This window comes from Xyrauchen texanus, chromosome 36 (genome assembly GCF_025860055.1).
Source record: "Xyrauchen texanus isolate HMW12.3.18 chromosome 36, RBS_HiC_50CHRs, whole genome shotgun sequence".
Classification (NCBI taxonomy): Eukaryota; Metazoa; Chordata; class Actinopteri; order Cypriniformes; family Catostomidae; genus Xyrauchen; species Xyrauchen texanus.
The window spans coordinates 16,315,686-16,341,263 of NC_068311.1; the positions used below are offsets into that span (position 1 = coordinate 16,315,686).

The 25,578-nt window shown below is 39.0% G+C and overlaps 1 pseudogene; it reads left to right on the forward strand.

Moving 5' to 3' along the window:
* LOC127629860 (RNA N6-adenosine-methyltransferase mettl16-like) overlaps positions 1–21,288 on the forward strand; it is a 42,934-nt pseudogene extending 21,646 nt beyond the window's left edge.
* The last annotated feature ends 4,290 nt before the right edge of the window (positions 21,289–25,578 follow it).

Consider the following 25,578-nt stretch of genomic DNA (forward strand, 5'->3'; position numbering starts at 1 on the left):
AATCAGCCTGGATATGTCAGCCCATCACTAAATTACTCTCAAAACCTGAAGAGCTGTAAGTAGTGTAACAGGAAAGGAATAAACAAAATTGTGTGTCCAGGTTTGGTGTTTTGGGCTGAGAGTTGCAGGGGGGAAGTGGCCATGCTGATGAAAGGAGTAGGGCAGATGGAGGCTGGGATGGATCTGTCATTCAGAGTTTGTGTAATTAATTGACAAGCAAAGTAAATAATTACCCAGGGCGGTATCCGGGCCGCCCGACGGGAGCAGCTGTGAGTGTGCCTGGGGCAGACGGCGCACTCCCGTTTGCCAGGACTGTCAGTGGAGCACTGAAGTGAGGCATGTGGGGAGGGGCAGTAGAGCAACAAACATTAGGCCTGATTAACCATGTCATGTGTCAAACCCCAAGAGGCAGAACGGACTGGCCCGTGTGTGTGTGTGCATTAGGGATGTCAAAAGCACCAGTATTTTGTTAAGTTATCTTATTATTGTTGACTATTTAAGAAAAGGAGAAAACCACTCACTGCTCTTAACTAATTTCTTTGTTCTTTATTACTCACTGTGCTATCAAGTAATTTCATTTGTTAATATTTAAATTAACTAAAGCACACTAGACGAATGAAGGCTGCGTTTATACAACGCACAGCGTCTTTTTACGTTTAGTCCATTGAGGAAAAGAAAGAGAGAACATCATGGCCAAACCAAAACCACTAATGGTTTTAATCTATTATTAATGTTCTTCGACTAGCTAAGTTCTCCTAGGTACGGAATTTAAGGGACGTGTGCGAATAGGAGAAAAATCACCAAACAAATAACTAGGTGGAACAAAAAACAAAAAAATATGTTTTCTTCACAATCCCGTGGAATCAAGAAATGTGAAAATTCACTGGTAATTGCTAAAGGGTCCCAATGGTAATCGAAAACTTGGAAACATCAGGGCTTTTTAAAATCGAGTTTTCTATTCCTGGAAATATCTGGGAAATAAATAAAATCTTAAAAGTCATGGAAAAGTAATGGACATTTCTATAGAGAATATACACTCACTTAGCACTTTATTAAGAACACTATGGTCCTAATAAATTGCCTGACATGGTCTTCTGCTGTTGTATTACATTTGCTTCAATGTTCAACATGTTGTGCATTATGAGATGTTTTTCTGCTCACTACAATTGCCCAGAGTGGTTATCTGAGTTACCGTAGACTTTGTCAGTTCTAACCAGTCTGGCCGTTCTCCGTTGGCCCCTTTCTTCAACAAGGCATTTCTGTCCACATCACTGCTGCATACTGGATGTTTTTGTTTTTTGCACCATTCTGAGTAAACTCTAGAGACCGTTGTGGTTGAAAATCCCAGAAGATCAGCAGTTACAAAAATACTCAAACCAACCCAACTGGCACCAACAATCATGCCATGCTCCAATCACTGAGATCACATTTTTCCCCATTCTGATGGTTGTTGTTAACATTAACTGAAGCTCCTGACCCGTATCTGAGTGATTTGATACATTTCACAGCTGCCACATGATTGGTTTATTGGATAATCGCATGAATAAGTAGGTGTACATAGATTTTCACCAAAAAAAGTGCTCATTAAGTGTATATTTTTTATAGTTTTTCCCTCTGCTCTAAAATATTTCATCATGTGTTAGATATTGCTCTTGTGTAGAGTAAAACCTGCTCTCAAGCCATAGTGATGCGCCATTTGTCAGTGAATCGTTCTTTTGGGTCAGTTCTTTTCAATTAATTAAATTGGTCAAAATGATTCTGTAAAGGGGTTCAATGGGAAGCAGGAGGCGAGAACCGTCTTAAAAATATAAATAATATTTTAATAATAAACTTAAACACACAAAACACACACATGACAGACATGTCCGTAAACTATCTCTCTCTCGTCTCCACCGTCTGCCATCGGCCTTTATCCCTCTCGGAGGCTTAATTAGCCTGTAAAGGAACCGGGAGTGTATAATCACGACCCGGCCCCGCCCTCCCACAGATTCATAGTTCAACTTAAAAGTCATAGAGAAGTCATGGAAATTCACTGATTAAAAAAGGTTGGAAATCCTTTCAGTGTCAACTACTGAAATGTTGGTATCATAACATCCATAGTGTATGCATACAAAAGTTGATTGGCAGTTTGGACGGTTGTTTATTTAGATTTTTTTTCTGACATATGCATCAGATATTAGACTTGCTGGTAAATCTTGTTTTTATGTGTCATGTGCTCATGTTGAGAATTGACTGGTTTCCACAGGGTAAGGTGGGCACTCTTCCATCTCGCTGTGTGTTAGCAACTCCCCCCTCTCTTGTGGGTTCAAACTATGCAAGCAGACTGTAGTCAAAGTGTGTGTGTGTGTGTGTGTGTGTGTGTGTGTGTGTGTGTGTGTGTGTGTGTGTGTGTGTGTGTGTGTGTGCGCGTGCGCGCGTGCGCGCATGTGTATACTCTAGACTAGCAGGTGCCCATAGAGCCAGCCAGGCATTCTGATTGGCCCTCTGAGATCCCTCTTCCTCTCCTGCCCCTCGGATCTGTAATTAGTGTCAGTCTTCCTCCTTCCCCTCCTCACTCGCACTCATCCTAAATACAACTCTGATTTTAACAATTGCCATACTTCTGTGCTATTGAAAGTGTAATTGTTACTACTTCCTCCTCAGGGCTTGATAAATGAAAGAATGCATAAACACCTCCTGTTCAAGCGCTTATAGATTCTGGAGCACCCCGTTAATAGCTGAGCATGCCATGTGCTGGGGTGCCAAAGCCTCCCTCCAGTGTCTCCAACACTGGAGAACATGTTTCAATATTAGGGCTCTTAAATATTTTATTCTACAAAATGAAGTGATTACCAGTCCCCCATGTCTCCTTATATGCAGTCTTATGTGTGTTCCTCTATTATGTGTGCCCACTTCAAAAAGCAAGAGTTTGGCCCTTAAAATAATTTAGAGTCGTTCTTCAATGATAAAAAGCAGGTTTATTTCTGCAAAGTAAATTTAGAGATTCAAAAGAAATACCAAATTCGACTTGAGCATTAATCAATTATACATAGATTTTACTCCGGCTGAGGATTCTCCTGCCAATCTTTGTGGACACTGGATGTTGAAGCCTTATCTTTTCATAATATATGCGGATATGCATTGATTTTTGTCTCATGTGCAACTTCAAAGCTCCCTGTCAAGGTGGTGTTTTTAATTAAACATCCAGTCTTAAACCTTAAAAAACAGAGTAGCCAAAGTGACTGATGCCACAGAGTGAGCCCATATCCTGCAGTTTATTTGATGTGCTCTCATGGATCAGCTGTCAAAGCTTTTTTTTTGTTGTTTAAAGGTGGTACAGTTGCATGCTGGGTAAGAAGTGTAGCCTGGCACCTTTGAAAGATGAGCTGCGGAAACAAGGGGTGAGTTTTGCTTAGACGTGTGTGTGTGTGCGCGCGCATCAAGTGTCTCATACACTTTGTTCACACAACAAACAAATGCAATTTAGTTTCAAATCCAATCATTAAGACTGACTGTGTACACTTATTTTGCAAGTGATAAAATCAGATCTGTTTATCTACACCGATCAGCCTCAACATTAAAAGCACCTGCCAATTATTGTGTTGGTCCCCCTCATGCCGCCAAATCAGCGCTAACCTGCATCTCAGAATAGCAATGATGAAATTCTTCTCACCACAATTGTACAGAGTGGTTATCTGAGTTATCGTAGAATTTGTCAGTTTGAACCAGTCTGGCCATTCATTTATGACCTCTCTCATCAACAAGACGTTTCCATCTGCAGAACTGCTGCTCACTGGATGTTTTTTATTTTTGGCACCATTCTTATTAAACTTTAGAGACTGTTGTGTGAAAATCCCAGGAGATCAGCAGTTACAGAAATACTCAAACCAGCCCGTCTGATACCAACAATCATCCATGCGATTATCTAATCAGCCAATGGTGTGGCAGCAGTTCATAAAATCATGCAGAAACGTGTGAGGAGCTTCAGTTAATGTTCATCAACCATCAGAATGGGGAACATTTTTGATCTCAGTGATTTGGACTGTGGCATGATTGTTAGTGTCAGATGGGCTGGTGTGAGTATTTCTGTAACTGCTGATCTTCTGGGATTTTCACACACAACAGTAACTAGAATTTACTCTGAATGATGCCAAAAACTAAAAACACCCTGTGAGCGGCAGTTCTGCAGATGGAAACATCTTTTTAATGAGAGAGGTCAACAGAGAATGGCCAGACTGGTTCAAACTGACAAAGTCGATGGTAACTCAGATAACCGCTCAATTGTGGTGAGAGGAATATCATCTCAGCTATTCTGAGATGCGGGTTGGCTCTGTTTTGGTGGCACGAGGGGGACCTACACAATATTAAGCAGGTGCTTTTAATGTTGTTGCTGATTGATGTATATCAGTTGCCTTAGAAAAGACTTAAGCATCAGCACAATGCCAATATACATGAGATGTAATTTTGGATAAAGATGATGGAAAACCACTGCCACTGCTCATGCCTATCACAGGGATGTGAACCACTCGCCTTTCAGCTAAAGTCACCTTTTCTGAAGTTTTCCTTTATTAAAATCACTTGAAAGGGTTTCTTTAAGCTTGAAACAAGGAAATGAAAATTCTCTTATCCTTTAATCACCCTTATGCCATCTCAGTTGTCTTTGTCTTTCTGCTGAACACAAACAAAACATTTTAGAAGAGTATTTCAGCTCTGTAGATCCTTACAATGCAAGTGAATAGTGGCCAGAACTTTGAAGGTCCAAAAAGCACATTAAGGCAGCATAAAAGTAATCCATAAGACTCTGGTGGTTAAATCCATATCTTCATAAGCAATATGATAGGTTTGGGTGAGAAAAGTCCTTTTTTTTATATAAATCTCCACCTTTGACCAGACCCAACCTGTAGGTGGCGATATGCACAAAAAATGCAAATCACCAAAAAACAAAAGAAGAATATGAAAGTGAAAGTGAAGATTGATAGTAAAAAAAAGACATGTATTGATATGGTGAACTCACAATGTATGTGAGAAAACAAACAGCAGAGGCATTTTAAGCATTCATAAATATACTTCAAATCTACTTGAAATCAGACCTGACTGTTCAGACTGAGATACATTACAAAATATCTGATTTGAAAGGGATTTCAGACCACAGACGGATGTGAATTGGATCAGGATTTTATGTATTATTTGTTGTTCAGACTACAAAAAACTAAACAGACAATTTTTGTTGCCTGTCTGCGTAAAGCCGTGGGAGTCGAAATCCCCCAATTCTGACCTCAAGCATTCCAGTCACTCATAAATTATGATAAAATGTAAACAAAACAAGATGGCAATTTGTTTTCTTATGCCAATTATGTTACAAATTTAAAAACCCTTAACACTAAATGCTTCTGTTTTTTTGTATTACATTTTAATTGTTAGTCACCACTATCCCGGAAATTATGTCAAATGATGTTTCCTACTGAGGTTGGGATTGAAAGAACTGCCCCGACTTTAGCCACATGCACACTAATACATTTTCATTTGAAAACACACTGATATTGCTGTGTTTACCCCTCTCATCCATACTGGATTGGCATCTTCCTCCAACAAAAATAGAGGGTTTTTCCATTACTGCATGCTTTGGGAAAGATAATGTTAGGAAACCGAAAATAGAGTGCGTCTGTGGCCTTTACAAGTATGATGCGCCACTCCAGTGGTCATTTTCATGTATGAGGTGGGACAATTCCGAGTTGCTATTCTGGAACACAGCATTAGATCTCTACAAATAAACAAGTGGGCATTTCCCCAAGACTCCAGGTTAAATGATCGTAATGAGTTTCACTAGCATGACCTAAAATACGCACCATGACAGGGAGCCCTAATGGACTAGATTTCATTAGTTTGTTAGGCATCATTAGTTCCCACATCACCCCTCTGTCTGTGGCAATACAACATTACCTCTGCCTGTGTCTGTACAGTTAGAACTCTCTAATATCTGTGAATGAAAAGCATTTGTCCTGCTCATAGGTTATTAGTCTGGTGTCAGTCAGTCAGCTCCCCTCCGTCCTGATGTGTCATTTTTTCATCTGAAGGTGCCATAGTTCTGTTGCCCCTCATTAGACTCATTGTGCTCCTGGCTGACATCCAGCAGACTGAGCTACTTCCTACTCTCGTTATTGGGGCTGTAATTAATATGCTAATGCTAATTGTTTTTTCTCTTTCTCATTTGTACGCTCACTTTCCCCTCTCCTTTTTCTCACCCTTTATCTGTTGTTTGAATGACCTCAGTCTACAAAGGTCAAACTGGGGTGGGTTCTTCTGAAGAGCAGTGTATTATAAGGGTGCAATGGGTGATCATTTTTGTTATAAATTTTTTTTATAACACCTCCCACTGTGTGAATGGCAGGTCTGTGCCACTAACACTTACTAAAGCTTCTGGGATGGTCTTGTGACACTCATACACTATGTGCTGGGGTGCAACCATTTCTGTAAAATGTTGGGTTTTGTACGTCTGTAACAAGATGTCTTCTCTCAAATTATAAATTGTTTGTAGTGATTTTTTCATTACTTAACCTAAACAGAACCCAAAAGTGGGCAAAGAAAATAATCATTATTTATAAATTGTCACTTAAGCAGTTTTGGAGCCAGCATTGCTTATACACTCACTGAGCACTTTATTGTGAACTCCTGTACACCTACTTATTCATGCGATTATCTAATCAGCCAATCGTGGGGCAGCAGTGCAATGCATAAAATCATGCTGATATGGGTCAGGAGCTTCATTTAATGTTCACATCAACCATCAGAATGGGGAAAAAAAATCAGTGATTTCGACATGACATTATCGTTGGTGCCAGGCGGGCTGGTTTGAGTATTTCTGTAACTGCTGATCTCCTGGGATTTTCATACACAACATTCTCTAGATTTTATTCAGCATGGTGCTAAAAACAAAAAACATTCACTGAGCATCAGATCTGTGGACGGAAATGCCTTATTGATGAGAGGTCAACAGAGAATGGCCAGACTGGTTCAAGCTGACAGAAAGGCTATGGTAACTCAGATAACCACTCTGTACAATTGTAGTGGGTAGAATAGCATCTCAGAATGTACAATGTGTCAAACCTTGAGGTAGATGCGCTATAAAAGCAGAAGACCACTTCGGGCACTTTATTACGACCGCAGTGTTCCTAATAAATTGCTCAGGGAGTGTATCTTTCTTGTTTTTAGATGCATCTCTGGTTTGTGATGCTGAACCATCAAGGGTCAATCATCAAATGTATCTCAAAATAAAAAATTACAGTGTAGTGTATTTTGCTGCAGCATATGGCTTAATGCTTGTAAAAGTGTGGTTGAAGACTAAATATCTGTAATCAGAACGGTATTGGACAATTATAGTGTCTTCGTCATTATTCGTAACAGCGAATAGCGCATTTCTACAATGGCATTGGTGAGTTTTGCTCTTGCGTGATGCTGCATCTTCACTGCTATTGTAGGTGTCAGCGCAATGCAAAAAATACTGAGTTGACCTGTAGTATTGAACTTTGCATCCAAACAAGAAAAATAAGCTTGTTGTTTTTCAATTAGTGCATATTATGGAATATTGGGAGAATACACTTGGAAAGTTAGGCTACTGAAACACTCCTATACGTGATGATTTGTTCATAATGTGATACGTGTATGTGTGTATGTATGTATATGTATGTATATGTATGTATATGTATGTATATATATATGTATATATATATATATATATACACACTCACCTAAAGGATTATTAGGAACACCTGTTCAGTTTCTCATTAATGCAATTATCTAATCAACCAATCACATGGCAGTTGCTTCAGTGCATTTAGGGGTGTGGTCCTGGTCAAGACAATCTCCTGAACTCCAAACTGAATGTCAGAATGGGAAAGAAAGGTGATTTAAGCAATTTTGAGCATGGCATGGTTGTTGGTGCCAGACGGGCCGGTCTGAGTATTTCACAATCTGCTCAGTTACTGGGACTTTCACGCACAACCATTTCTAGGGTTTACAAAGAATGGTGTGAAAAGGGAAAAACATCCAGTATGCGGCAGTCCTGTGGGTGAAAATGCCTTGTTGATGCTAGAGGTCAGAGGAGAATGGGCCGACTGATTCAAGCTGATAGAAGAGCAACTTTGCCTGAAATAACCACTCGTTACAACCGAGGTATGCAGCAAAGCATTTGTGAAGCCACAACACCCACAACATTGAGGTGGATGGGCTACAACAGCAGAAGACCCCACCGGGTACCACTCATCTCCACTACAAATAAGAAAAAGAGGCTACAATTTGCAAGAGCTCACCAAAATTGGACAGTTGAAGACTGGAAAAATGTTGCCTGGTCTGATGAGTCTCGATTTCTGTTGAGACATTCAGATGGTAGAGTCAGAATTTGGCGTAAACAGAATGAGAACATGGATCCATCATGCCTTGTTACCACTGTGCAGGCTGGTGGTGGTGGTGTAATGGTGTGGGGGATGTTTTCTTGGCACACTTTAGGCCCCTTAGTGCCAATTGGGCATCGTTTAAATGCCACGGGCTACCTGAGCATTGTTTCTGACCATGTCCATCCCTTTATGGCCACCATGTACCCATCCTCTGATGGCTACTTCCAGCAGGATAATGCACCATGTCACAAAGCTCGAATCATTTCAAATTGGTTTCTTGAACATGACAATGAGTTCACTGTACTAAAATGGCCCCCACAGTTACCAGATCTCAACCCAATAGGGCATCTTTGGGATGTGGTGGAACGGGAGCTTCACAGGCAGTTCTGAAGGCGAAAGGGGGTCAAACACAGTATTAGTATGGTGTTCCTAATAATCCTTTAGGTGAGTGTGTGTGTGTATATATATATATATATATTACACACACACTGTTAAGTTGTTAATTCTTTGACCATGCTTGATTTAATGATTAGCCATTATTGGCTTATTTAGGGAACCAATTTAATTTATAGTTCCATTATTGGTTCAGTATGCTGAATGTTCCTATGATATGATATGCAAGAAAATCTATTACGTAATCAGTGGTCTGTTTCGTCAGACATTAATATCCTTTATTAAAATGAGCTCAATTATTAATGTAACAGTATTTTTATTTCTGTTTATATTTGCAGTCACACATAAACTGAACACCCCTGTGCTCACTAAATGTTAAAGTTAGAGAAAGATTTGGAATCTTCTGACTGCTGTTCTTCTGTTCTACAATGCATCACACATTCATTTCTCCGTTTTTGAGCCAGTGTGAATGTAAAGCCTTGTGTATTTTTAACCAATTTTCCTGTACAGTGCAAATTGCACCTCCATTTACATTTAGTGTCTAAAGCATATTTTGGAAATTAATTATTAATCAGTCAAATCGATTTGTGATGGATTTTTAGACAAGCCTAATATTTGGATACATTAACAGCCCTACCTACTTCATTGATTAAAGTAGTATTATGTTTTACAAGTTTTAAAAAAGGCCTACGTTAAGTCATATACCATAACACAGGGCTTAACAAATATTTAGAGCTAAAAGACTGCAATGCAATGGCTTTTAATAGTACATGTCACTCTAGTGTGCTTCAGTTTCGTTTTACATTTACATCTTCCTTTGCAGGTGCCCAAAGTCACACACACAGAATTCTGTCAAGGTCGAACCATGCACTGGGCGCTGGCTTGGAGTTTCTATGATGACGTACCTGTACCGGTAAGTAAAGTCAGCAGAGAGCGCCTGCCTTAGTTTACATGTCTCAGATTAGACAGTAAGGAAGTCCTCATGTAACCTATATACCATAGACTTCACAGACTGTCTGTTTTATGTGTCCTCGTATAGGGAAAACAACACCTGCAGAATATTCACTGGGCTCTGCCCTCTTGTAAATAATGCATCTTTAGCCCATTCCATCAGACACACTTGACCTGCTTCCCAAGGCACAGTGCACCTCCTTCGACAACGTTTCATAGCAACAGTTTCTCGGGCACGGTGACGATGCTATATAGTCACGTGCTTTAGAAGGCAATGAGGAACAGAGCAAAAGGAAAAAAGGGCTGAGGGGATGGAGAAAGGGGGCAGAGGGATGATTTGTTATGGTCTTTCAGGAGAATTCCCCAAGTCCCAGATGCCTTTCTCCTCATGAGCACTTGAGCAGAAAGATTGGCCTACATATCTGTCTGCATGCGAGTCACTCCCCTCCCTCTCCACCTTCAGCAAGCACACAGATCTCTCAGATATCATTCTGGAGCTGTATGGATATGTCTAGATTTTAGTGATGGGTCACAACAGTTGACTAGTCATCCAACAATCTAGATTTTTTTTTCTTTTGATATTTTTAGGTGCTTTAATTAGCATGCCAAAAGTGCGATGGGCTTTAGCTGTTATGCAGTTTACACGTTTAACCTTCTCGGAAAGGTTGCGTTTTAAATGTATCCACTTTAAAGCACCAGCACTGACCATTCAGACGTCTTTGTCCAGTGTGCCAGGACATAGTTTTCAGAAATAGTCCAAACTTTTAAAAACGTGACTTAAGATGCCTGTTTTCTTTTCCAATGTCTTTGTCTAGTTGTTTTTTAACACAAGAACACACTTTATGTAAAAGCCCCCTACAGGCTAAGGCCACTTCTACACTAATGCGTTTTCGTTTGAAAACCATTTTTTTTTTCCTCCACATTTTGACCTTCCATCCACACCAAGATTATATTTTTGACATCGAAAATGGAGGTTTTCGAACAACTCTCTCAAGTGGATAAATTTAAAAATGCAGTCTTTGCATTGTAGTGTGGACAAGGGAAACTGAGATATCTAAAAACTGTGACGTATTTCTTGTGACAGTAATGTGTGATCTATTCAACCCAAAACAATCAAGATGGCGGCCCATGTTGTAGTAGCGTTGTTGTGCCTGCTATTCACTAATGTTATAATGTTTGTACAAAGTATAAATGTTACTTTGTACAAACTTCACAATGCATTCCTTCAAAGGTAACAGGAAGTTTACTCGGAATTGCTGTGCGCAATTCCAAATATAGAACACGAGGACGATTGCTTTTCAGACCGTACATTTAATTTTTTTTTGGAATGCTCAGTAAGGGGATTTTCAGGTGTTTTCATGTGTTTTAGTGTGAACGAGCAACTTTTGGAAAACACCTGAAAACGGCAGTATGGATGGAGGAGTTTCAAAACAAAAACACTGTTTTCAAATGTATCTGGATTAATGTGGGTGTAGCCTAAAGCATACTTATTACTTGCTGCTAGTTTTCCGTGTACCGCTACATAAAATTTCATCGTCCGCACAGTCTGCACGGACTGTCTGCATGTAGCCTGGTTTTTCTAGCTTTGCGTACATGTATATGTCTGTGCGTGTCGTCTTGACCATATGAATAAATATCACAAAGCAGTTGTAGTGTGCATCCAGCGAACATGTCTGTATGGGCTCACTATCATACATTGAAAGTAGGGGTAGGAAAAAATATTGATTTGTTCATTGCATCGCGATTTTCATTTGGACAATACCAATATTGATTTTTAAATCCCCAGGTCGATGCTAGTAAATCACATGCATATGCGACCATATATGTATCCTTTGAATAAAGCCAAGAGGTCAGTGTGTGCCGTTTCGCTCTTCAATTGGTCATGGGTCGTCTCGTCATTCGAATTCATGGTTTAGAGATCACCAAGCTTGAACTTTAGTGTGTGTGTGTATGTATGTGCGTGTGAATATATATATATACACACACACACACACACACACAAGAAATGTATCAGCCCTATTTGAAAGGCTAGATCGCTTGACTATATGAAACACCGGAAAGCACACGGATAAGCAAAGTTCACCCTGGCCTAGCCTTAAGAAGTACATCCGATCGAGCACAGATAAACCAGTCTAATTTTACAGGGGTTCCTTTAAAACCGGATAGTCAAATAATCAATCAGGCAACCCACTGACTAGTCAATTTTGAAAATGTGTAGTTTTGTACATCCCTATTAGATTTGGATGGCCCTTTAAGTTCTCACCTACATCCTTTTGTGCTTTTTGAACAGTTTTTCACTTCCTCTGTCCGTTCTCTGATGCCAGTTGAGCCCCATTAGTAGAATGCATAGAAGCCAGATCAATCTCTCTGACAGTTAGACCTTCAATGCAGACATGAATGTAGCAGTGGGGGGGGGTACTCTCACTCATAAAAGAAAGTAGGGTTTAAAAAGCAACCTGCAGTGCTGAAAGCAGTGTTTCCTCTAGCTTCACACGGCCACTCACGTTAAATATTACCCCTGTGTAGATGGAAGAAATTATGCGCAGAAGGCAGACTCAAGAATATGTAGGGGAGATGTTTTTATATCCAGGGCTAAATGAATGTGGCTTCCGCATGTCCATAGATTTTCTGTGTTGAACTGTGAGAATTCTTGTGCAAATATGCAGCACTGATTAATTTGTGATATAAGGAGCATGTCTTAGTAGTGTACAGACATTTTAATTTCATATCAGCAGCACATGCAGAAGCCAAAAGAGGCCATGCATTATTTTCACTCTTGTTTCACTGTTGTTTATATATATATATATAGTATTTTATATATATTTATTGGAAATTATGTGTGTGTATATATATATATATATATATATATATATATATATATATATATATATATATATATATATATATATATATATATATATATATATATATATATACACAGTGAGGAAAATAAGTATTTGAACACCCTGCTATTTTGCAAGTTCTCCCACTTGGAAATCATGGAGGGGTCTGAAATTGTCATCGTAGGTGCATGTCCACTGTGAGAGACATAATCTAAAAACAAAAATCCAGAAATCACAATATATGATTTTTTAACTATTTATTTGTATGATACAGCTGCAAATAAGTATTTGAACACCTGAGAAGATCAGTGTTAATATTTGGTACAGTAGCCTTTGTTTGCAATTACAGAGATCAAACGTTTCCTGTAGTTTTTCACCAGGTTTGCACACACTGCAGGAGGGATTTTGGCCCACTCCTCCACACAGATCTTCTCTAGATCAGTCAGGTTTCTGGGCTGTCGCTGAGAAACACGGAGTTTGAGCTCCCTCCAAAGATTCTCTATTGGGTTTAGGTCTGGAGACTGGCTAGGCCACGCCAGAACCTTGATATGCTTCTTATAGAGCCACTCCTTGGTTATCCTGGTTGTGTGCTTCGGGTCATTGTCATGTTGGAAGACCCAGCCTCGACCCATCTACAATGCTCTAACTGAGAGAAGGAGGTTGTTCCCCAAAATCTCGCAATACATGGCCCCGGTCATCCTCTCCTTAATACAGTGCAGTCGCCCTGTCCCATGTGCAGAAAAACACCCCCAAAGCATGATGCTACCACCCCCATGCTTCACAGTAGGGATGGTGTTCTTGGGATGGTACTCATCATTCTTCTTCCTCCAAACACGGTTAGTGGAATTATGACCAAAAAGTTCTATTTTTGTCTCATCTGACCACATGACTTTCACCCATGACTCCTCTGGATCATCCAAATGGTCTTAAGACGGGCCTTGACATGTGCTGGTTTAAGCAGGGGAACCTTCCGTGCCATGCATGATTTCAAACCATGACGTCTTAGTGTATTACCAACAGTAACCTTGGAAACGGTGGTCCCAGCTCTTTTCAGGTCATTGACCAGCTCCTCCCGTGTAGTTCTGGGCTGATTTCTCACCTTTCTTAGGATCATTGAGACCCCACGAGGTGAGATCTTGCATGGAGCCCCAGTCCGAGGGAGATTGACAGTCATGTTTAGCTTCTTCCATTTTCTAATGATTGCTCCAACAGTGGACCTTTTTTCACCAAGCTGCTTGGCAATTTCCCAGTAGCCCTTTCCAGCCTTGTGGAGGTGTACAATTTTGTCTCTAGTGTCTTTGGACAGCTCTTTGGTCTTGGCCATGTTAGTAGTTGGATTCTTACTGATTGTATGGGGTGGACAGGTGTCTTTATGCAGCTAACGACCTCAAACAGGTGCATCTAATTTAGGATAATAAATGGAGTGGATGTGGACATTTTAAAGGCAGACTAACAGGTCTTTGAGGGTCAGAATTCTAGCTGATAGACAGGTGTTCAAATACTTATTTGCAGCTGTATCATACAAATAAATAGTTAAAAAATCATATATTGTGATTTCTGGATTTTTTTTTTTAGATTATGTCTCTCACAGTGGACATGAACCTACGATGACAATTTCAGACCCCTCCATGATTTCCAAGTGGGAGAACTTGCAAAATAGCAGGGTGTTCAAATACTTATTTTCCTCACTGTATATATATATATATACACACACAGGAAATACAAAATGCAAACAAGGATGTTGAACCAGTGAATTTACAGTGGGGCCGGAAGGTGTGGGGTCAAAGGTCACAAGGCTGCAGTGCTTTCAGGAAGTAGTGCTGGGGGAAGTGTAAAGCCGGACAGAATAAACCCAGATGTCAACATCTTAAGATAACCGTGGATCATTCTGGCACTCAACTGCTTGTGTTCAGCTTAGTCTCGCCGCGGTAAAAATCTCATGGCTCGTGATTTTTGCGCATTTTGAAATGAGGCATGGTGTTGAGTGCAGAAGCCATTTGATGCATGTTTTACTCAACATGCTTAGAGCAAATGTGTCTCGGATAAATAATGTAAGGAGTGAGGGGGTTATAATTCACGTTGAAGAGGGGCTAAAAGCAGTGCATTACTCTGATTAAGACTGATAGAAATTAAGTGGGAGGGTATGGATTTGTGTGTCTCAGTCCATCCATTATGTGCTTAACACAACTAGACATAATGGGCAGAGATGGTTTGATGCCTCGTTTTTGCACTTCATAACCAGACAATCTATAAAACATCCTACTATGTACCTCAGATACAATACACAGTAGACAATCCTAGTCTGATCATATCATATTATGATTAATCACAGTATTTTGTTGTCAGAAATACAGCAACCACAATATTCTTTAATATTTTAATGAATTAAAGTCATTCTGCTGTTGTTCATAGATTGTATTGTTTTGTTAGTGTGCAAGATGGGATTTTTGCCTTGCTGTTAGAAAATGGCACCCTCTTGTGTCGGAGCAGGATTAAACGCAAAGGGACCCGCCTCAATGTTGAATTCTCAGAAACCATCACTTCAACACTGGCTGCTGAGATATGAATTCAGACAAACAGCAGAGCCAACAACCTAAACACAGGGTTATTCAGACACTATATCTATATACATAGTTGATTGTCCCTAAATAAAAAAAATTTGTTATAAGTATGGCAGTATATGTAGAGTAGAGCTAGGATTTTAATGGATGGCCTGTGGTGTTTACTGGACAGAGCAGAAGCAATTGTGTGTTGAGTGGAGCAAGAACCAGTGATTGACGGCAGATTAGCTGTGGGTTTTGTCTTTTATTGTGATTACTATTCCACATGGGTGGTGCATAGTCTGAAAGCCATCTAATTGGCAGATGCTTCTATCCAAAGCAACATACAGTGCATTTCCGGTATACTTTTTATTAGTATGTCTTTCCTGGCACTCAAACCCTTGCTATTGTTGAACAAACCCGTGTAATCAAAAGCAGAAGGAAAAATGGAAATGTGTCTGTGCTGTATTTTGTGTTTTGTTCATTAAAACAGAATGTATATGATACATTCCTGTAGTAGATGCAGGGTGTAGTTTGTTTTTCTGTATCAAAGAGGGGTCCTTTGGCTTGTGATGACTCATGTTGTCCATTAATCTGGTGCAAAAGATTCTTTATTACGGGAGGAGTGAGACATGTGACTGAAGCAATGCTTGAGGGCATTTTGGTTGTTTTTACATGATGTCACATGAGAGAGTTATTACCAGGTATATTACCAATTATTACCAGTTGTAAACGTCATGAAAGTCAAAACCTGGTTTGCAGTGTGGAGGTGTGGTTAATTAGTCAAACCAAAAAGTTGTCATTGTGGTATTGGTTGTCGTGACCCAGTGTCCATTGGTTCTTCTGGATCTATATGCAATGCCTGTGACTGCAGACAATATGAGTGCCACAAGCACCCCAAATAGATGCAGCATTGTTTCAGTAATTCAAGGTAAATTGATCAGTTGACTGTTTTTCTACTGCAGTGATTTTGATTGTGTTGCTGCCCTCTGCTGGTACCTGTTCATGAGATATAAAGGAATATTTCGGGTTCAATACAAATTAAGCTCAATTGACTGCATTTGTGGCATAACATTGATTACCACAAAAAAAAATATTCTATATAAAATGTATTCTCATCCCTCCTTTAAAAGTAAAAATGTGGGTTAGATTGAGGCACTTACAATGGAAGTGAATGGGGTCAAAACCGTTTAAAAAATAAAGCCACATGATGTAAACTATATGCGTCTGAACATGATTTTAATGTAACAACATTGCTTACTTATCTTTTCTGTGTAAACTTTTAACCAATTCTATACATTTTATATATAAACTTATAAGCCGTGACGATGTAATGTCAACGAACCCTAAAACCTTTGTAAAAGCAACAAATTGAACAGCTCAAATAATACAAACGTTTTAACAGAATTAACGTAAGTGCTTTTATAAATATATATCTATAATAAAATTATAGATCTATATTAGTTTTTGTGGTAATCAACATTATGCCATAAATGCTGTTGATTGAGCTTAACTTGTATTGAACCCGGAATATTTCTTCAAGCACATAGATTTTTTGCAGTCCTTTTTCAAATATTAAAGTCTACTAAATGGTGCAGAATTCTTACTTACTGTATTCCAACACTTGAGAGGTGTAATCACTCCAAAACACTAATGTCCTGCCAAATCTCTCTCAGTCTCCCCCCTGTAAGAAGCGTAAGCTGGAGAAGGCTTGTAAGCCCCTCACCTTCACTGTATTGAGGCCCACTATTGAGGCGCTACAGGCCCATGCACCCAGCATCGGCTGCACAGACACCAGCCCCACAGAGAGCGTCTTTGCCTGGCTGGAAAAGATACTGACAGACCTGAAAGTAAGCAGAAAAGAGAATTGAAATGGGATAGTTGCTTTATTATCAAACATTTGGTTTCCATATGTTTTATCAGGCATTGTCAGGTAAAATAGGATAGGGATTTCTGTTTTGTAAATTATTAGATGCTTTTTGTCCAAAGTGACTTAAAGATAACATAGGATACTATTTAAACCAGGGGAAGGTTTTGTGGTTTTTAGTCTAGATGTGATAGCTTTGAGACCATCTAAATGTTATTGCACTCCTAAATGTTGACAAAATTCACTCTTATTTAAAATATACAGTGTTCTGGAATAGTGGACAAAAAACACCAATATTGACTCATGTTGCAATACACAGATGTATGTCCAATCAAATGCTCACTAGGATGAGACTGTCCCTCCTTCTGCAACCAACTATTAAGTAGCAAATCATGGTTCATGGCTATGACTCAACTAAAGCGTAACTAAAGATAAGTCCTTCGATATGTCCCACCTGAACATCCTGTTTCAATCGGAAATGTGTCAACACAGGGCATTAAATTGAGATTTGATGGGGTCTTTAAAGGGATAGCCTCAGTCACCATTCTAATTCATTGCCTCTTTTTCCATACAATGAAAGTAAATGGTGACGGAGACTAACATTATACCTAATACCTCGTTTTGCATTGCATGTAAGAAAGGAAGTCATGTAGTTTTGAAACAACGTGAGCTTGAGTAAATTATAACAGAATTGTAGTTTTGGGTGAACTATCCCTTTAAATAAATATTCTGGGTTAAATACAAGTTAGCTCAATTGACACAATTTGTGGCACAAATTATATATATATATACACTCACCTAAAGGATTATTAGGAACACCTGTTCAATTTCTCATTAATGCAATTATCTAATCAACCAATCACATGGCAGTTGCTTCAATGCATTTAGGGGTGTGGTCCTGGTCAAGACAATCTCCTGAACTCCAAACTGAATGTCAGAATGGGAAAGAAAGGTGATTTAAGCAATTTTGAGCGTGGCATGGTTGTTGATGCCAGACGGGCCGGTCTGAGTATTTCACAGTCTGCTCAGTTACTGGGATTTTCACGCACAACCATTTCTAGGGTTTACAAAGAATGGTGTGAAAAGGGAAAAACATCCAGTATGTGGCAGTCCTGTGGGTGAAAATGCCTTGTTGATGCTAGAGGTCAGAGGAGAATGGGCCGACTGATTCAAGCTGATAGAAGAGCAACTTTGACTGAAATAACCACTCGTTACAACCGAGGTATGCAGCAAAGCATTTGTGAATCCACAACACGCACAACCTTGAGGCGGATGGGCTACAACAGCAGAAGACCCCACCGGGTACCACTCATCTCCACTACAAATAGGAAAAAGAGGCTACAATTTGCAAGAGCTCACCAAAATTGGACAGTTGAAGACTGGAAAAATGTTGCCTGGTCTGATGAGTCTCGATTTCTGTTGAGACATTCAGATGGTAGAGTCAGAATTTGGCGTAAACAGAATGAGAACATGGATCCATCATGCCTTGTTACCACTGTGCAGGCTGGTGGTGGTGGTGTAATGGTGTGGGGATGTTTTCTTGGCAAACTTTAGGCCCCTTAGTGCCAATTGGGCATCGTTTAAATGCCACGGGCTACCTGAGCATTGTTTCTGACCATGTCCATCCCTTTATGGCCACCATGTACCCATCCTCTGATGGCTACTTCCAGCAGGATAATGCACCATGTCACAAAGCTCGAATCATTTCAAATTGGTTTCTTGAACATGACAATGAGTTCACTGTACTAAAATGGCCCCCACAGTCACCAGATCTCAACCCAATAGAGCATCTTTGGGATGTGGTGGAACGTGAGCTTCGTGCCCTGGACGTGCATCCCACAAATCTCCATCAACTGCAAGATGCTATCCTATCAATATGGGCCAACATTTCTAAAGAATGCTTTCAGCTCCTTGTTGAATCAATGCCACGTAGAATTAAGGCAGTTCTGAAGGCGAAAGGGGGTCAAACACAGTATTAGTATGGTGTTCCTAATAATCCTTTAGGTGAGTGTGTGTGTGTATATATATATATATATATATATATATATATATATATATATATATATATATATATATATATATATATATATAATATACTTTTGAAAGCAAAAATAAAAAATCGAGGTTTGCATGGAAGTTATACCTCGATAATGGAAGTGAATGGAGCAAATCTTTTGTGGGTTTAAAGGCAGCAATGTGAAGCTTATAATTTTATGAAAGCGCTTACATTAATTCTTCTCTTAAAACTCTTGCATTACTGGAGCTGTACAGTTGTTTAATTTGTGTATTTTTACAGTCATTTTAGGGTTTAAATCGGCTTGAACTTTACACAAACATTTTTAGTAAGCAATTTTCTCACACTAAAATCATGTTAACACACATATTGTTTATGTCTTGTGGCTGTACTTTTGAAACAGTTAGTATTTTAACTTCTATGGATTGGCCCCATTCACTTCCATTGTAAGTGTGGTAATCAGGATTATGCCACAAATGCTGTTGATTGAGCTTAACTTGAAATGAACCTGGAATATTGTTCAAAACTGAGCTTTTGATTACAATCCCAGTGTGATGCAGTCTCTATCTGCGTTACTGTCTTCAGGTGCTTCACAAGCGTATACCTTGTGGAGAAGCAGAGCTTAGCCTCTTTCTAACTGCGGTGGAGAACACCTGGATCCACACTAGCCAGAAGAGACGAGAACAGGGCCGGCAACTTCGCAAACTCCCTAGAGCACAACCAACCTCTGCCTGCAACACAGACACCACCTCTCCATCTGTAGCTAGCACAGATGCTCCAGCAGCTGCAACAGAGGGCAGCACTGACCCTCCTGACAGCAATAGGAAGAAAAAAGACGAGCAGCACATCCCAGAGAGAAAGATATTGACGTCCCCATGGAATCCCCCACCAGCCAAGTACACACCGAAGAGAAGAAAGCGGCTGTTAGCGGTCCTCAAAACACCGATACAGTCCAGATCTTTCTCTTCAAGTGCCTGTTGAATGTGAAGGTGGAGGAGAGTGGTGTGGTGGTAGAGATGCATTGGGTGGAGGGGCAAAATAAACATATAATGAACCAGCTATGTACATGTTTGAAGAACTCTCTTCCGGTAGGTAGCCAAGCCCAATTACACTTGACATGGATTCTGTTAAGGGAATATTCTGGGTTCAATAAAGCCTCAACCAACAGCATCTTTGGCATAATATTGATTACCACAAAAACATTTTTTGACTTGTCTGTCCTTTTCTTTAAAAAATCAGGGTTCCAGTGATGCATTTGATGAATTGCGCCAAACCGCTAAATATTACAATACTCAAGAGGTAAACCACAGGACATTAACAATATGCATGTTAACAGGTTTTAAGTGTGATAAAATTGCCTAGTAAACTTTTCTGTATAAAGTTAAAGCCAATTTTAAAACTTTGTTGCCATGACAATGTAATGTAATGTCAACAAACCCTAAAACGTCGTTGATTTAAACTACTTTACATCTCAAAAAATACACACGTTTTAATAGAAGTATGAATGTAAGTGCTTGTATAAAATGATAAGCTTCAAATATTTTGTGTTTAAACCCTCCAAAAATTGGCCCATTTACTTTCATTGTAAGTGCCACAATGTAACCTAGATATTTGCTTTTTTCTATTATTTTTGTGGTAATTAAGATTATGCCGCATATGCTGTCCATTGAGCTTAGCTTGTAAAGCTTCTCTTCTACCTTTCCAATACAGATTCACCACCATACATCGTTCACGCTTGTGTGAGCCATAGAACTAGTAAAGCTGCTCATGTTACACAACTCCACACAATCAGATGATTTATTATGCATTGATCAAAGTTATGATGTGCCATTTTTTTAAGTTGTATAAAACATTTTTTTTTAATATGTCTTTTTGACTCCTGCTTGGTCATTTGCTCTGTCTGCTCTTCTAATCAGGCATATGTTATAGAATAATGAAAAGAGACCTCTGAATGGATCGGCTGTTTATATTCTTTACCTGGACTTATGATCAATAGAAAAATATATATATATATATATTTTTTTTTTTATATTAATCTCATATTAAATTGTGACGAGTATTCACAATTGTGAATTGTGCCACGCTGTGAGGGTGCAAGGCTGGCTCTGAATCAGATGATCAGCAGGAGCGCGAGATAAAGGGGGGCCAGAAACACTGGATCGAGAGAGGGAGAGAGACACACGGCCGTGCTTTATGTGTGTCTATGTGTCCTTATGTTTTGTTGTTTTAAGTTCATTTATATCATTAAATTTGCATTGATTGTTAAGCCGGTTCCTGCCTCCTCCTTGCCCATCCTTTTAACTGTTACATAAATATTTTATAAAATTGCATAACCTGACAGCCACTTTGTCAACCATTAATTTGGCTTTTTTTTTTTTCGATTGAGATATTTTTGTGATTTTAAAATCTATTTAATATTTAGAACATACATTTAAGCAAACCAAACCTAGTTTTTCCTTTTATAGGCAATAGCTTAATACTTTTACAAATACAATACAACATTTTTGGAAGGATGTTCTGCCTTTGCTTGTAAAACTTTTCAAAAAGATTCCTTTTGTTAACATTAACTAACAATACTTTTACAACATTTATCAATCTTGGTTTATGTTAATTTCAACATGTATTAAGACATGTTTAAAATCAAAAGTTGTATATGTAAACATTAGTTATTGCACTATTACGGATAGTTCCGCTCCTCTATACTGATTGGCCGACAGCTGTGCTTTATTTATGATTAAGCACAGCTCTGACCTCTTCACGGAACTTCTATTTTAGGCGATGGGCCGGACCTCGAAATTATGAATTTAATACTTACCTCACAGCTGTGTAAGTCTTTTTTTGCTGCGGTCATGTAATAAAATCGTATAAGTAGGCTACTACAGACATTGTTTCCAACTTTGTTGTTTGCACATTTGACGCAAAATGTCCTTACAAACTCTTACTTTTTTAAACCGGCAAATAAGCAGGAGTACTAATCATAACGTTAGAAAACCTCCCGTTTCCTTGACAACCAATGTAAATAATGAACACAGATGACCAGGAAGCTGCGTTCTTGAAATTACAATTTTGCTGTAAATCATTAAAAATGTAAATTTAGTTCTGTAGTTCAGTAATACTGAGGTAAAAATGAGGTGTTTTATCCATTTAGCCTCAAATGTAAAAAGCCCTGTAACCCCCCTTTCCCAGACAAGTTGGGCAAAGATTGTTCAATGTACAAATGTATGGGTGAACCTGCAAACCACAGAGAGTACAGTAGCTGAAAAAGCCGTATTGGCATTTAACTTAAATTCCGAAGACGTCCAAGATGTGCCGGCTAATGTTGGATTTCACAGAGAATGCTACATGCTCTTCACCAACAAAGAACACATAAGAAGAGCACGTAAGAAGATAGACAATGCAGCTAACAACACAGTGAAGGTTTGAATCAAATGTATAATTTTTATATAAAACGTTTCATTTATATAGTACGTTTAACCCCTTACTAGTCAGCCCCAATTTTGGCAAGTGATGCATTCATGACATCCCCAAAATAAAAAGGTTGCTGCTCAGAAGTCATTCTGAATATACACATAACCAACATATATTTAGAAAGCCAACCCTTGAGAGTTTACATTTCAAGACTCAAAATTAACCAGACTGTTATTAATATTGAGATATATAAGCTCAAACATAGAAACAAAAAAAATAAAAAATATTAAGAATATATTTATAAAATGTATAAAAATATTATGTGAATTTAGGATTGCAACTTAAATCCCCATGTTTTAGTTGTGGTTATTTTTAAAGACAATCATCCTGCACATCCTATTCAATATTCTATAATAAAATCAACTAATCGAATATTCGAAAATCGTGACTCATCCCTAATTAATATAGTATTTCAGTGCAAGTGGATGACATGACAAGTAGCAAAAGGCAGTGCAATATGTGTGTAAGTGGGGTCAAATGTTCATAGCAAATTTAAAAATAAAAAAAATAAACCAATGTAGCAGCATCATAGTGTAAACTACCAGTGTATTTGTGGAAGAGTCAATCAGCTGCCCTTAGGTTATTGGAGGGTGGGGGTGGAAGTAAGAGGCTCTCTATGATTCCCCTATAGAAAGTTAAGGGGATGGATTTGTGGGAGATGAGCCTTCCTCAACTGTGGGAGGAAGTGCAGAGGTTTTTGGACTTTCTTGGCCAGGTTCTGTTGGTGGTGTCGATAGATCAAGATGGGTCATCTGTGATGTGGATACTAAGCAACTCCGTGATCTTGACCTGCTCCATTCATGGTGCTGTTGATGTGGGTGTGGAGAGATATGATGTTGTCCGTGTCTGTGTGTTAGAGAAACAACTGAATTATATTCAGATAAATAAACACAGAAAGCAAACATTACTAGATAATTTTAAATCACATAAGCTACCATGCACAGAATTGTGTCATTGTATAAACTGTGACGATCAACTCCATGACTACCACTGTAAAGTTGATTTGAAATAATTTCTTTGTTTTGCTTTGCACTCTTTTTAGCTGATAATTAGTCTAGCTTACTTGTAGCCTAGGTAGCTTGCTATAAACCAATCCAACCTTGACATACCTGTCAAATTATTTCCTACTGTCTTCCCGTTTAAATATTTACCCGTAATTATCCCGTATTTGAATACTCTTTGCTTAGTTCATTGTGTACGTACCGAATGATTTGGATTAGCCTAAGCAACATACCGTTAGACCTAGCTTTACTGCTCCACTACCAACATTCTTTCGTGGCTACTGTTCTCATCAACGACAACGCATATATTCACGACGAAGTATAGCTTGCAGTCTTAAATACAACTTATATGAAAAGCATTAAGATATAGGGGTGTATAATCATTGTAAAACAAATCTTACCTTGACGTTGTCTTGCTGAGACACACCGGTCTCTCCAGGTTGGGTTGTAGACTCATTTGTCTTCAGACTGACGCGAGTCACGCGACGCCGGTTCAACGAATAACGTGATTGGCCAAATCAATTCAACAAGGTAACAACACAAGCGTTGATTGGATGTCACTCCGGCCAACGTTTGCGATCAGCTAGCGAAATTAAATCTATTTTTATACTTTAATGTGCAACAATTGGCGTTGGAAACAATCGGTAATCTTTTTGTGAATTATTCATACAGACAAATAAAAAAAATGAGCCAGACAGCTGCTGGGTAACTATCAAATCAAAAACTAAAAGAGATAGACGGACTCGGCCCACCGCCAACAGCTTCTAGTTATTCGTCTTGAGGTGCACTACTGCCACCAACTGGAGTGGAGTGGGTACTTTAACCACCCTCCGTTTCAACTGAAATGTGCTTCCGTTTCAACTGAAGTGCTTGCATACAACATACTGAAATGCTTGCATACAACATACTGAAATGCTTTTCAGTTGTGTGTGTGAGAGTGTAATCATTTTAGTTGTATGTATGAGAGCATTTCACTTGTGTGTGTGAGAGAGCGTTTCAGTTGTGTGTGTGAGTGCGTTTCAGTTGCGTGTGTGAGAGCGTTTCAGTTGCGTGTGTGTGTGAGCATTTCAGTTGTGTGTGTGAGAGCATTTCACTTGTGTGTGAGAGCATTTCACTTGTGTGTGTGTGTGTGAGCATTTCAGTTGTGTGTGTGTGTGAGCATTTCAGTTGTGTGTGTGAGAGCATTTCAGTTGTGTGTGAGAGCATTTCAGTTGTGTGTGTGTGTGAGCATTTCAGTTGTGTGTGTGTGTGTGTGTGAGCATTTCAGTTGTGTGTGTGAGAGCATTTCAGTTGTGTGTGAGAGCATTTCAGTTGTGTGTGTGTGTGAGCATTTCAGTTGTGTGTGTGTGTGTGAGCATTTCAGTTGTGTGTGTGAGCGTAATATTTTCAGTTGTATGTATGAGAGCGTTTCAGTTGTGTTTGTAAAAGCATTTCACTTGTATGTGTGTGAGCATTTCACTATAGTATGTGAATGAATTTGGTTTCATATGTGTATGTGAGAGGAAAAGTACATGTATGTGCATGGTAATTCTGAATAATGTCTCTAGGGGCACCTCATACTAGTACAGTCCCCGTGTTTTAAGAAAAAGTGGTCTGTTATATATATATATATATATATATATATATATATATATATATATATATATATATATATATATATATATATCTATTATAATATTGTTTACAAATCTCTTATATCACATTGATTATTTGATTTGTGTTTCGAACCCCTTTAAATCATGGTGACCAGGCGCTTTAATATGACTGTAGATTGATAGGTCTGTTTGAACAGTGACTGGATCACAAACAGTTGAGCTGCAGGTTGCATTTTCGTTTTGAGTTGGCGTGCGATACGCGCAGTATGACACCCGCGTGAGAATATGCCATGCCTTGTGTTTCTGCTTTCCTATTGGCTGATCTAATCTAATGTTTTATTAATCATACAGAGGCGTGGCTTATACAGCAGCATTGCGTAAAACGTGGATGTGACATAAAAAAAATGTAACGTTCCGGCCAGGCGTTTAAACAAACATACAATAATATTAATGTTTGACGATTTTCAGATGTTGTTTCATTTCGTGTTTCAACGTAATTTGTCGAATACATGTGGATATTTACAACGGACCACATCC